At 35.7% G+C, this 6,538-nt stretch overlaps 1 long non-coding RNA gene across 1 annotated transcript; it reads right to left on the bottom strand.

Moving 5' to 3' along the window:
• Positions 1-5,329: 5,329 nt before the first annotated feature.
• LOC122141854 lies at positions 5,330-6,144 on the bottom strand. Its single transcript, XR_006158140.1, has 3 exons — positions 6,094-6,144; positions 5,694-5,813; positions 5,330-5,580 (listed from the first exon to the last, which is right to left on the bottom strand). It is a non-coding gene; the product is annotated as an uncharacterized LOC122141854 (long non-coding RNA).
• Between the last annotated feature and the right edge of the window lie 394 nt (positions 6,145-6,538).

Raw genomic sequence — 6,538 nt, 5'->3', positions numbered from 1 at the left:
CATCTCATTAGAACAAACCAAATGTACACACAATGTAAAGATATTAATTGTGCAGTAGTGTAGAGCTTAATTGACTATATCAGAATTTTGTGAGATTGCGAGGAACCGAGAGGAGTGACAGCTTTTTAATGATTATAAGGGGAAGCGCTCATTGTATGCTTTTCTAGGCTATATAACCCATTCAGAATTTGAATACATTCACTCATGGATTCACTCTCTGATAACCATTTATCCAATATTGCCTTTTGCCATTGTGTTGCTGTTATTATTTCAGTTAAGTTAAAGCAGAGCAGGTGCTTTCGCAGTGAAATATGTCTTTACTACCGTTACGTGTGTATCAACATGCCCCTGTATATATGATCTGAGTTATCAAATATGTATAGAATATTTTTCTTTAAAGGGGTCATATAACATTGCTAAAAAGAAAATTATTTTGTGTATTTGGTGTAATGCAAAGTGTTTATGCGGTTTAAGGTTCAAAAAACACATTATTTTCCACATACTGTACATTATTATTGCTCCTCTATGCCCCACCTTTCCGAAACACATTGATTTTTACAAAGCTCATCGTTTTGAAAAGCGAGGTGTACACTGATTGGCCAGCTATCCAGTCCATTGTGATTGGGCGAATACCTCAAGCGTGTGACAGAAATGTTACACCCCTTACCATACTGTGATGCTGTGTCATGACGTGATGAGACGAGACAAAACCAATAAAACCCATTTCAAACGTGGCATTTGCTGCATCCAGTGGGGACATAATTATGGATTATAATGACTTATACTGTCTTTATACACGTTGTGTTGCGATTGCACTGTGTAAACATAAAACCATGTCTGCATTTGTAATCAGAGAATAGACAAACAACAAGCGCTACTCTACACTGCTCAAAACTCGCGTTTAAAATTATCAGTGACAAATTCTTTAAATATAAAAATGTACTAACAGGCTGTGAGTCAGAAGTGCCAGACTGTCCTTGCAAAGTTGGAATTGCCCCACTTTATAGAAACATCCTTTGTGCAAGCCTTCCCAGTTTCAGGAAACAGTCCTCCATAAAATGCGCTGCACACATCTGAATATTATGGTTGAACTGTTCTGGAACAGTGTTGTAAATACAACTTAACCAATGATTTCTAATTGTGTCCTCTTTTGGAAGACCAAAAAATGTAGTTTCGCTTTCACAACAAAACACACAGCGTCTCCATGACATGGCGAAGGCAGCAACAATATTACAGCGGGAACGTCTCGGTTACGTAAGGTAACCATCACTCCCAATTCGTCAGTCACCGACGTGACTTCGAGAGTGACCGACTGAAAGGGAATCAAAGTTACGCCTTCTTTCTTTGTGTGAACATTTGAGCGGTGTTATGCAAATCTTCCCACACAGTGATGTAGACGTGGGGACGTGTTTAAATGAGACATTTTAGGAGGGCATGGATGAGTTTTAACTTTTATAAAGAATATCTCTTTGGGTTTGAGACTTTAGTCTTTGCAACTTTAGGGATCTTATCTATGCATGAGCAGCTTGTAACACTCCAAAGAGAAAGGAAAACTTGAAATTTCATCATAAAATCATAAAAGAAAAAAATATTTTAAAACATTTTAAACCATTTAACTGATTAGTATTAATTGGTTAACGGTTAAACGGTCAGTTACCCCTAAACCCCTAAACCAAAGCATTATTTTTTTATATACTGAAAACAATAGTGTAGGGTTTAAATTTTTTACTGAATTGCTAACTTTCACAAACAACAGCAAAAAACAACAACAAATATTTTTTTTTTATTTATAACATATTTTACAGTTTATGTAATAATATTGTGATAGCCTAATATTGCCAAGTTCTTTCAATACTCATTATCTTCAATACAGTAATGCAAGAAGATAAAAAATAAAATAAAATGTAGGGAGTATTGAGTAAATAAAATTGAATGCTTGAATGTTGAATGCTTTGAATCTGATTGACTGACGAATGTTCTGAGGTGTGCATTATTTTCTGGGAAATGCACGGTGAACGCAGTTCCAGGCAGCTCTCTTGACCACATTACAGTTCCATATCACTTTGCATAGTTATACTGTAATAACGGAAATTACAGGACTAACAAAAACAACAACATGATAGATGATTTACCGAAAGTAAGTACAGATGACATATCACTAGTGAGGTAATATGAGGTAGCGCTGTTTCGAGACACTGCTGCAGAACACTGTTGAGGGACGCACAGAGGTAGGCTAATTCACACAAGCTCTCTCTCTCTCTGTCTTTCTCTTTCTCTGTGTGTCTCTGTCTCTCTCGCTCTCTTACTATTAACTTTCGTATCCCTTTAAATATATATTCTGATCGATGTCTTGTGGTGTGGTAACCGTAGTATAAGTGGAATAATTGACTCCGGGCCGTTGAATTATTAGAAAAATAAAGCACATCCGCTTCGCGTCATGGCCGCATTAACACGTCGGGTGCATTATTTTTCTAATAATTCAACAGCCCGTTGTCAATTATTCCTTACGTGATATTGCACACCTTTTTATTGGACAGTAGAGGAGAACTTTTAACTGTTGAACTGAACTTTTAACTGTATTAACTAATTGAAGATAAATAGCTCTCGTTTTTAATGACAAACCTGATACTCTCTAAGTATGTGACTGTTTGTTTTGGGAGAAGCACACACACAGAACTGCAAGTCCACACAGAAGAACCACAGAGATCTTCGGTAATGAAGATGATCCTGTAAGGTACACAAACCAAGAGAGACTGACACACAGAAGCTGTGCAAAGCAGCACTGGAGACCTGAGTATACGAGCATGAGAGAGGAAGCCAAATATATGTTTTAGCTTAGTCAACCGTTCGAGTGGCATGAAAAGCAAAAATGATGAATGTTACTGCTAACTTCGAGCTCTCCCACGTCGAAGATCACCCACGGGGACAGCTGCAAGCACAGTATAATTAAGAATACTGAAGGTGACTTGAAGGAAAAACGCATAGGATTTATGTCTTTGTCTAAGTATTTATAACAAATGTGCAATTTTTGGAAAACCCTGACTTTTTGTTGATAGTTTTTTACTATAAAGACCAGAAACTTTAATGAATATATTCTGTGCTGATTTGGAATTAAATGAGACTCATAATCTCCTTTCATGTGTGGATTTTCAGTGAGTTTGTGAATTATGCCACTGTTAGTGGGACAGGCGGTGCTGAGTGTGCTGTCTCTTGACTCACAGTTTCTCAGTTTCAAATCCCCATATTAACAAACTTAACTTAATAGATTAAGGAAAAAATGTCTCCCACACAGTGCTGGGGACTAACTAAAAGTAGTGACACTACTAACTTAAGTTAAACACATTTGTCAGTAAGCGTGACAGCAACTCAAATGTCTTTCAAATACTGATGCTTTTTCTGGAGAGTTGCAGTGTTGCGTGACCAAACACTACATTGATGTTTTTTTTTTTTGTTTTTTTTTTTGTTCTTTTTATGCCACAGCAATCCAAGTGAACTGGGAGAATAATCAAACACTTCTGAATGGTCTTCTCTTTCATATGCAGTTTGGGAACACCTAATTTATTATGGTGAATCTCTTTGTTTATATGAAAATGAAGCTTGATCTTACAGCATTCAAAGGTATACATACAATAACGTTTACATTAAGTAAATTTTTCTTTGTTTGAATATATGCAGAAACGTACAATATGGGTGTACTAACATTTGTAAAGGCATATAAAAACTATTAGTATTTATTAATCATTTTATTGTATAGTACCAAAAAATTTTTTAACAATTTTTAAAGTTTCTTATGTTCACAAAGGCTGCATTTATTTGATAAAAAACACAGTAAAAACGGGTAAAAAACAAACAAAAAATTATTATCAGTTGAAAACTCTTTTTGCTGCTTTTAAATTGTAATAAGATTTCACAATATATGTATTACTGTTTACTGTATTCTTTTCAAATAAATGCAACCTTTATTTATCAAATACATGCAGCCTAATTATTCCAAACTTTTGGCCGGTAGTGTATATAAATGTGTTAAATACATGTGATTATACTGAACAGATTTTATGTCACTGAATACAAGTTCAACCTACTTATATGAATTAAATGTTCTATTAAACTAAAAGAATTCACAAACATTTGTATTTGTCTAAAATTTAATAAGCTTGCATTTTAGTTGCTGTCAGTGTGTTAATATACGTTTATAAATAAACATATAAAATGTTTGAGTGCTAGAATCACACTTCACAAATGATGATTACCAATGATTGATAATTGTTAAATTAAATGTTTCAAGATTTGATTCTCCAATTAGATTCCCATTAGACCTTTTTTAAGGAGAATATTAAATTAAAACAAAGTAGTGAACTACCTTTTGTTAGTAGCCTGTAGCCACCCCACCCCTTAAAAGAGTTTCTTGCCTGTAGACTGTACTTTAAATTATAATTAACTTGTAGCTTGGTGAGGTGGTTTCAAAGTAGTTTTCTTGCACACTGCTCCTTCTCTTTCTCCGGCTTTAGATTTCTGTCAACACACACACACCACTGCATGCACAAGCCTTCCCATCTCCCCTTTGGCTGCTCCCTTCATTCTCTATTTTTGTAGGTTTAGCCACAGAAGAGGTGCTTGTGTGGTTGTGTGCCGTTACGATGGTATGTCTTCCTTGGCAGGAGAGCATAGCACTGACAAGCTCCACAATAGCCAAAAGAGCTGGGGTGGGGGCCAAAGTGGGAGTCCCATTTTCTGCCTGTTAAAGTGCAGCTCAGTTGGTCACAGCACTGTTTCATTTACTTTAAGAGAGCAGATTAAGGGTCTGTGTTTTTAAATATGTGGTCGGTGAATTATCAAGCATACTAACTAGCTTTGGAGAAATAATCTGACTGGCTGATGGGCTTGGCTTGATCATACACCCCAGTAATCCTTAGCGTACCTCCTCATGCCTCATTTATTTTCATGAAAAACTGCAGGCCACCTTAGCCTAATGCTTCCTGAATATATTCATGCACAGTCAAACGCTGAAATACTGGATTTACACACACGTCCATCCATTTTAAGATGTGTCTTGCTGTACAGAATGGTCGTATTGCAGCATATGTCATGTTGATAGGCCTTTACTGTACTGTAAAAGCTATATGGATGCCTACTGTCATCAAATATAAATTTTAGCATGGGCTGCTGGAATATATTATGTAATACACCATATATAAGTGATCTGTTTCTGTAACTTGTTATAGTGCTAATTCAGCATTACAAGACGGTGTCCATGATAAAATTATACAGTATTCACAACAAATGAGATATGCAATGATCTGACATTTTCTTGTCACAAATTATGCCAGTTTTACTTATAATGTTTTCCAATGTGTGTTTATTAAAGCATTTATATGTTCATTTGTGTGGTGTTATGCTTACAATACATGGCAGTAAAATGGAGCGGTAAGCGTGTCAACATGAAGAAGAGATGCTGTTGAGGTGAGATGACAGACGCTGGAGTGTTGTCAGGTGCGTGTGCCATTTTGACCTTACTTCTCACAGTTTCCCAGCTCAAAATGTGTGTGTGAGTGAGAGACAGACAGTTGAGTGCACTTGTTCCTGCAAATATTTAAACCGAGAGCAAATCCTGAGAAACAGTCATGAGCCAATATAAGTGCTGAGCCAAAATCAAACAACAGATCAAACAAACTATGAATTTTTCAAAATCTCACCTCCATTAAGTACTTCTGGAAGATTTTGTCTATTTCTGTTGGATGCAGGAAATGTTGTGGTCCATGGTCTTTAATGTCAATTTACTCAGCTATGACATCCAAAGTCCTTTTGCAAATGTTCTGAGGAGGATATGGTTAAATCTGTATCTGATGCAGGGCATTCTTTTGAGAGATACATTATTATAGTACAAGAACAGTGTTTCATGTCCATATGAGGTTATTATGAGAAACCCAATATAAAGTGCCATACTCAAAACACTTTCCTTTTCAGCTATAATATTTATACCCTTTAAACCAGCCATTAATGTCCCCAGTACGTAATTTATGTGCCACTATAGCGTCACTAAACAAAATTGCAATAGTAATGACTGTTTCAAAAAAGTTTTTTTAGAATACTAACCTGTATTTCACTGAGAAACAAATAGTCCCACTCCAAACTCACTCCATGCTTAAAAAAAAAAAAAGGGTTTCAAGTTCCACAGTTTAAATAGTGCTACAGAATTAGTTAGAAAATCCATGCAAATCACTATAGGAGAAAAATAAATAAATAAATCACACATTGCTCTTCTCTTAGTAATATCTAATTTGCTGTAGAGATAAATGGAGGTCTAGCACAACTAACACATAATGCTTCAAAATCTGCTGCCAGGCATATATATATATATATATATATATATATATATATGTATATTAATCATGACAACGCTCTGAAGATTTCAGCATGATGATGGATTGACAATGTTAATGTATTTGGTCTTGGTGGAATGATCTGCTCTGCTGCTGATGGGTTATTGCTGTAGTTGTAGATTAATGCTGCTGCTGCAAGCAAGTGCAGGAACTTGCTA

This window comes from Cyprinus carpio, chromosome A5, assembly GCF_018340385.1.
Source record: "Cyprinus carpio isolate SPL01 chromosome A5, ASM1834038v1, whole genome shotgun sequence".
Taxonomy (NCBI): Eukaryota; Metazoa; Chordata; class Actinopteri; order Cypriniformes; family Cyprinidae; genus Cyprinus; species Cyprinus carpio.
This window is presented reverse-complemented; position numbering and strand designations above follow the sequence as displayed.